We start from the raw sequence: 8,265 nt of genomic DNA, 5'->3' as shown, positions 1-8,265 counted from the left end.
CTGTCATGTGATGATGACACAGATACTACCTGTTGCCCTTAGAGGGATAATGGACAAGCACGTCCGTGACACGCTTATTGGTCTCTGCAACTTTTTTAACGTCATCTCTCGAAAGTCGATCAGTGTGAAGTAGCTCCGAAGGCTACAGGAAGAGATCGTTGTGATACTGAATGATCTTGAGATGTACTTCCCGCCCGCGTTCTTTGATGTGATGGTGAATCTGTGTGTCCATATTGTGGATGACATAATAGACCTGGGGCCGTCATTCCTGCACAATATGATGCCGTTTGAGAGGATGAATGGGATCATCAAAGGATTCGTTTGTAACATGTCCCGGCCGGATGGAAGCATCGTCCAGGGCTATGTGACACAAGAGTGCATCTCTTTCTGTGAGAATTTTCTATATGGCGTAGACCAACCGCCTGGTGTTAGTGTTGGTTTGCCCGTTAACAAGCACGATGGGAGGCTCGAAGGAGAAGCTCACTGCAACGGTCGCAGGGAACTACACGTGGCATACTCAGATCGACACAGCGACTTTGATAGAGAAAACTTGGTAGTGATACAACACCTAGACGAGGTAGATCCTTTCGTGGCACTGCACAAAGAAATTATAGCAAAGAAGTATCGTGACCGTGGGGTATGCAGGACGGACGCCGAAGTTACTAGAGAGCACAACTCCACTTTCCTGCATTGGTTCAAAGAGCATATTATTGCTAATCCCCCGGAGGAGGGCTCTAAGGACGGATTGCTCACATACGCCTTAGCATATGGCCCCTCGCCCAACCTCGTAACCTATCAGGCATATGATATCAATGGATACACGTTCTACACGGAGGCAAAAGATATGGACAGTGATGATCACAACTCAGGGGTGACGATGGAATGCATGACCGGCAGCGACAACGGCGCAACTGAACGATTTTATGGAAGGGTCGAGGAGATCTGGGAGCTTGACTACTCTGGACTGCACAACACGACGATGTTCCGTGTCAGATGGGCTAAGAATGTCGAAAGAGAAAACCGGATTTTCACTACCATGACTATACCCGACGCCAAGAGCGCTACCGTGAACGCTATCGCCAAAAACGAACCATGGGTACACGCTAAGCACGTGACACAATGCTTCTTCATAACCGACCCATGCAATCCCAGTTGTGTTGTCGTGAGGAGAGGCAAAAGGAACATCATTGGAATGGATGGAGTCACCAATGAGGAAGACTATGATCAGTACGGCAACCCAATGAGGAAAGATGACGATGATGATGAAGTATACGTCAAAAGAAGAATCAATACTACATTACCTAAGAAAAATCGTACTCCATGGAAAAGGCAAAGTCACAATGAGTGTCGGTGTACTAGAGTAGGGGTACCCTAGTATCCCGAACTTGTGCACGGGCAGTCGCAGCATCCCGTGGCAAGGCTTGCTGGGTGACCGCCAAGGTCCTCCGTGGTTCCTTTGGAGCCATTCAAGAACAAAGTGTCCAAGTCAAGAAGACAAGACCCCGGCAAGAGGAGCTTGCCGGGAAGGCTAACAAAAGCATCCCAAGACCCCGGCAAGAGGAGCTTGCCGGGAAGGCCACCCAAGGCATTGCAAGGAACTTGCCGCGGCGCACCACGCGCCCCGGCAAGGCCCGGTGAGCGACAAGCTCCCGGACGCGACAAGACAACGATAGCGGCAAGACGCTTGCCACGGCAAGCCACCTCCCTGGGCCCGCGCTCCAGCACATCCACCAACGTGTCGCTCTGGGGCCCTTCCAGGCGTACGTGGCGGGAGGCTGTGCAGCCAGCGGCGTGCGGTGGCAAGCGGCGCTGACAAGATCGCCATCGTGGCGAACGGTGGCGTCCCTGGCGGTCCCTTTTCGCACTGTTTAGGCGACGCGGACGGGCATTTAAGGCCCTTGTCCCCTGCCGTCAGGGTTAGGTATGATACACTGTAGCAGGTAGCTGTACCTACCACAGCACCTTTCCATTTTTGCCCTTTACCTCCGTTCCCACCTGTCGGTAACCCCTTGAGCATATAAAAGGAGGCCCGTGTGCAACGTAGAGGGGGGTTAGCTGGTTCGAACACTCACGCTCGGTCTTGTTAGCTACGGGTGTGTACTGTAGCACTCCGCGCTCCCGAGCAAGAAATCAATACAAACCACAAAGCAGGAGTAGGGTTTTACGCATCCGTGCGGCCCGAACCTGGGTAAATCGCTCGCGTGCATCGCCTCGATCCGCTCTTTGCACGATCTCCGCCCCCGCCGAACCGAAAGGGACCCGGTCCGCCGGTCCCATAGGTGCCCGTGGATCAGTACCCCGGCAATGAGGGGCTCAATTATTCTTCGACGAACAAGAAGGGAAAGAAGCTGACTCAAAAACGAAAACGTCAGCGCTGAGGAACCGTATGTTATCGGTCAAATGATGTTATATATATATATATATGTTCCTATTTTGTATACACACTTAGCCATTATTATGCATGGGTCCAATGATGTAATATATATGTTCCTATTTTGTATACATATTTAACCGTCAAATGATGCAATATATATCGCCTTCCCTTCGTTCACTGCTCTCGGGAAATAAAAGTGGGAGAAAATAATGGAAAAGAAAAAGGAAAACTGGCAGTAGCGATTTCCTTATAAAACAGCTACAGTCAAGCTAGCAGTAGCGATTTCCTTATAAAACCGCTACAACTAGTGAAGGTAGTAGCAGCGCGTTTTATCTAAACCGCTACAGCTAGTGAAGGTAGTAGCAGCGCGTTTTATCTAAACCGCTACAGCTAGTGAAGGTAGTAGCAGCGCATTTTGTCTAAACGCTCTACTGCTACGTCCACTTAACCCAAAATTCTCACTCTCCCTGCTTCATCCCGCCTCTTTTCCCCCCAAATCCCCACTCTCTCTTCCCCCGTCGCACCGCCGTGCCCCGGCGCTCGCCCCCGACCCGTCGGCCCTCGCCTCCCTCCTCTGCTTCCTCCCCTCCCAACCTCGGCCGTCGTCGGGCCTGCCTCCTTGCCCCTGCACCCTCTGTAAACCCCCCCCTCTCTGCTAGCTAGGGTTCTTCGGTTAATTTACTTAGGTTTTAGTTAGGGCAGTAGGTTAATTAGGTTATCTATTTAGTGATGAATTTAGCTAGGTTTTAAAATAGGACAAAAATTTAGGGTTAAGCAATTGTAGTTAAAAGAAAAGTCAGCATTTAAGCAATTGTCCAAATCAACATCCCTTGTTAAAGCAAATTTAGGTAGGCTAAATTTATATGCAAATTTGAACTGGACATGTGATATGTGGATATGTCTTGTTTTGGACATGTCATGTTTGGAATTTGAACATGTCATTTGGACATGTGATGTTTTGGTTCAATTTTGGTAAATGATCCGAGTGGCCTATGTTACGCCGAAATGTTGATTGATTTCCGTTCCGGTGAATTTCAGGCGCTCGATATGTCCATTTTTTAGCAAAGGTCATGCCGAAATTTGCCGTGAATAAAGGCATGATTTGTGCTACATAATTGGCATATCGAGTGCTGGCATGATGTCTACTACACAACCTTCTTCTTGTAGACGTTGTTAGGCCTCCAAGTGCAGAGGTTTGTAGGACAGTAGCAAATTTCCCTCAAGTGGATGACCTAAGGTTTATCAATCCGTAGGAGGCGTAGGTTGAAGATGGTCTCTCTCAAGCAACCCTGCAACCAAATAACAAAGAGTCTCTTGTGTCCCCAACACACCCAATACAATGGTAAATTGTATAGGTGCACTAGTTCGGCGAAGAGATGGTGATACAAGTGGTATATGGATGGTAGATAATAGTTTTTGTAATCTGAAAATATAAAAACAGCAAGGTAACTAATGATAAAAGTGAGCGTAAACGATATTGCAATGCGTTGAAACAAGGCCTAGGGTTCATACTTTCGCTAGTGCAAGTTCCCTCAACAATACTAACATAATTGGACACATAACTATCCCTCAACATGCAACAAAGAGTCACTCCAAAGTCACTAATAGCGGAGAACGAACGAAGAGATTATGGTAGGGTACGAAACCACCTCAAAGTTATTCTTTCCAATCAATCCATTGGGCTATTCCTATAAGTGTCACAAACAGCCCTAGAGTTCGCACTACAATAACACCTTAAGACACAAATCAACCAAAACCCTAATGTCACCTAGATACTCCAATGTCACCTCAAGTATCCGTGGGTATGATTATACGATATGCATGACACAATCTCAGATTCATCTATTCAACCAACACATAGGACCTCAAAGAGTGCCCCAAAGTTTCTACCGGAGAATCATGACGAAAACGTGTGCCAACCCCTATGCATAGGTTCATGGGCGGAACCCGCAAGTTGATCACCAAAACATACATCAAGTGAATCACGTGATATCCCATTGTCACCACAGATATCCACGGCAAGACATACATCAAGTGTTCTCAAATCTTTAAAGACTCAATCCGATAAGATTACTTCAAAGGGGAAACCCGATTCATTACAAGAGAGAAGAGGGGGGGAGAAACATAAGATCCAACTATAATAGCAAAGATCGCGATACATCAAGATCGTATCACCTCAAGAACACGAGAGAGAGAGATCAAACACATAGCTACTGGTACATACCCTCAGCCCCGAGGGAGAACTACTCCCTCCTCGTCATGGAGAGCACCGGGATGATGAAGATGGCCGCCGGAGAGGGATTGCCCCCTCCGGCAGGGTGCCGGAACGGGTCTAGATTGGCTTTTGGTGGTTACGGAGGCTTCTGGCGGCGGAACTCCCGATCTATTGTCTGTTCTGGAAGTTTTAGGTTACGTAGGTATATATGGGTGCAGGAGGTACGTCGGTGGACCAAAGGGGGGCCACGAGGCAGGGGGCGCGCCCTAGGGGGGTGGGCGCGCCCCCTACCCTCGTGAGCTCCTCCTTCATCTTCTGACGTAGGGTCCAAGTCTATACGATAGGTTTCCTTCCAAAAATAACTTCTCCAGTTGATTTCGTTCCGTTTTGACTCCGTTTGATATTCCTTTTCTTCGAAACACTGAAATAGGCAAAAAACAGCAAATCTAGGCTGGGCCTCCGGTTAATAGGTTAGTCCCAAAAATAATATAAAAGTGTATAATAAAGCCCATGAATATTCAAAACAGTAGATAATTGTTGGAAATATGCCCTAGAGGCAATAATAAAAGCATTATTATTATATTTCCTTGTTCATGATAATTGTCTTTATTCATGCTATAATTGTGTTATCCGGAAATCGTAATACATGTGTGAATAATAGACACCAACATGTCCCTAGTAAGCCTCTAGTTGACTAGCTTGTTGATCAACAGATAGTCATGGTTTCCTGACTATGGACATTGGATGTCATTGATAACGAGATCACGTCATTAGGAGAATGATGTGATGGACAAGACCCAATCCTTAACATAGCATAAGATCGTATAGTTCGTTTGCTAGAGTTTTTCCAATGTCAAGTATCCTTTCCTTAGACCATGAGATCGTGTAACTCCCGGATACCGTAGGAGTGCTTTGGGTGTACCAAACGTCACAACGTAACTGGGTGACTATAAATGTATACTACGGGTATCTCCGAAAGTGTCTGTTGGGTTGACACGGATCAAGACTGGGATTTGTCACTCCGTATGACGGAGAGGTATCATTGGGCCCACTCATTAATGCATCATCATTATGAGCTCAAAGTGACCAAGTGTCTGATCACGGGATCATGCATTACGGTACGAGTAAAGTGACTTGCCGATAACGAGATTGAACAAGGTATTGGGATACCGACGATCGAATCTCGGGCAAGTAACATACAGATTGACAAAGGGAATTGTATACGGGATTGCTTGAATCCTCGACATCGTGGTTCATCCAATGAGATCATCAAGGAGCATGTGGGAGCCAACATGGGTATCCAGATCCCGCTGTTGGTTATTGACCGGAGAGCTATCTCGGTCATGTCTACATGTCTCCCGAACCCGTAGGGTCTACACACTTAAGGTTCGGTGACGCTAGGGTTGTAGGGATATGTATATGCAGTAACCCGAATGTTGTTTGGAGTCCCGGATGAGTTCCCGGACGTCACGAGGAGTTCCGGAATGGTCCGGAGGTAAAGATTTATATATGGGAAGTCTTGTTTTGGTCGCCGGAAAAGTTTCGCGCATTATCGGTATTGTACCGGGAGTGCCGAAAGGGGTCCGGGGGTCCACCTGCCCCGGGGGGCCACATGGGCTGTAGGGGTGTGCGCCTTGGCCTATATGGGCCAAGGGCACCAGCCCCAAGAGGCGCATGCGCCAAGAGATAAGGGAAAGGAAGAGTCCTAAAGGGGGAAGGCACCTCCTAGGTGCCTTGGGGAGGATGGACTCCTCCCTTGGCCGCACCCTTCCTTGGAGGAAGGGCCAAGGCTGCGCCCCCCCTCTCCCTTGGCCCTATATATAGTGGGGGAAAGGGAGGGAAGCCACACCTTTACCTTTGGTGCCTCCCTCTCCCTCTCCAACACCTCCTCCTCCTCCATAGAGCTTGGCGAAGCCCTGCCGGAGTACTGCAGCTCCATCACCACCACGCCGTCGTGCTGCTGCTGGAGCCATCTTCCTCAACCTCTCCTTCCCCCTTGCTGGATCAAGAAGAAGGAGACGTCACGCTGACCGTATGTGTGTTGAACGCGGAGGTGCCGTCCGTTCGGCGCTAGGATCTCCGGTGATTTGGATCACGTCGAGTACGACTCCCTCATCCCCGTTCTTTGAACGCTTCCGCTCGCGATCTACAAAGGTATGTAGATGGATCCGATCACTCGTTGCTAGATGAACTCATAGATGGATCTTGGTGAAACCGTAGGAAAATTTTTGTTTTCTACAACGTTCCCCAACAGTGGCATCATGAGCCAGGTCTATGCGTAGTTCTCTTTGCACGAGTAGAACACAATTTGTTGTGGGCATAGATGTTGTCAACTTTCTTGCCGCTACTAGTCTTATCTTGCTTCAGCGGTATTGTGGGATGAAGCGGCCCGGACCAACCTTACACGTACGCTTACTTGAGACCGGTTCCACCGACTAACATGCACTAGTTGCATAAGGTGGCTGGCGGGTGTCTGTCTCTCCCACTTTAGTTGGAGCGGATTCGATGAAACGGGTCCTTATGAAGGGTAAATAGAAGTTGACAAATCACGTTGTGGCTTTCACGTAGGTAAGAAAACGTTCTTGCTAGAACCCTATTGCAGCCACGTAAAACTTGCAACAACAATTAGAGGACGTCTAACTTATTTTTGCAGCAAGTGTTCTGTGATGTGATATGGCCAAAGTTGTGATGAATGATATATATGTGATGTATGAGATCATGTTCTTGTAATAGGAATCACGACTTGCATGTCGATGAGTATGACAACCGGCAGGAGCCATAGGAGTTGTCTTTATTTTTGTATGACCCGCGTGTCATTGAGAAACGCCATGTAAATTACTTTACTTTATTGCTAAACGTGTTAGCCATAGTAGTAGAAGTAATAGTTGGTGAGAAACTTCATGGAGACACGATGATGGAGATCATGATGATGGAGATCATGGTGTCATGCCGGTGACAAGATGATCATGGAGCCCCAAGATGGAGATCAAAGGAGCTATGTGATATTGGCCATATCATGTCACTATTATTATTTGATTGCATGTGATGTTTATCATGTTTTGTACATCTTGTTTACTTAGAACGACGGTAGTAAATAAGATGATCCCTCATAATAATTTCAAGAAAGTGTTCCCCCTAACTGTGCACCATTGTGACAGTTCGTTGTTTCGAAGCACCACATGATGATCGGGTGTGATAGATTCCAACGTTCACATACAACGGGTGTAAGACAGATTTACACATGCAAACACTTAGGTTGACTTGACGAGCCTAGCATTTACAGACATGGCCTCGGAACACAGAAGACCGAAAGGTCGAGCATGAGTCGTATAGAAGATACGATCAACATGAAGATGTTCACCGACATTGACTAGTTCGTCTCACGTGATGATCGGACACGGCCTAGTTAACTCGGATCATGTTATACTTAGATGACTGGAGGGATGTCTATCTGAGTGGGAGTTCATTGAATAATTTGATTAGATGAACTTAATTATCATGAACTTAGTCTAAAATCTTTACAATATGTCTTGTAGATCAAATGGCCAACGTTGTCCTCAACTTCAACGCGTTCCTAGAGAAAACCAAGCTGAAAGACGATGGCAGCAACTATACAGACTGGGTCCGGAACCTGAGGATCATCCTCATAGCTGCCAAGAAAGATTATGTCCTACAA

Source organism: Triticum urartu, chromosome 2 (genome assembly GCF_003073215.2).
Source record: "Triticum urartu cultivar G1812 chromosome 2, Tu2.1, whole genome shotgun sequence".
In the NCBI taxonomy this organism is placed as follows: Eukaryota; Viridiplantae; Streptophyta; class Magnoliopsida; order Poales; family Poaceae; genus Triticum; species Triticum urartu.
This window is presented reverse-complemented; position numbering follows the sequence as displayed.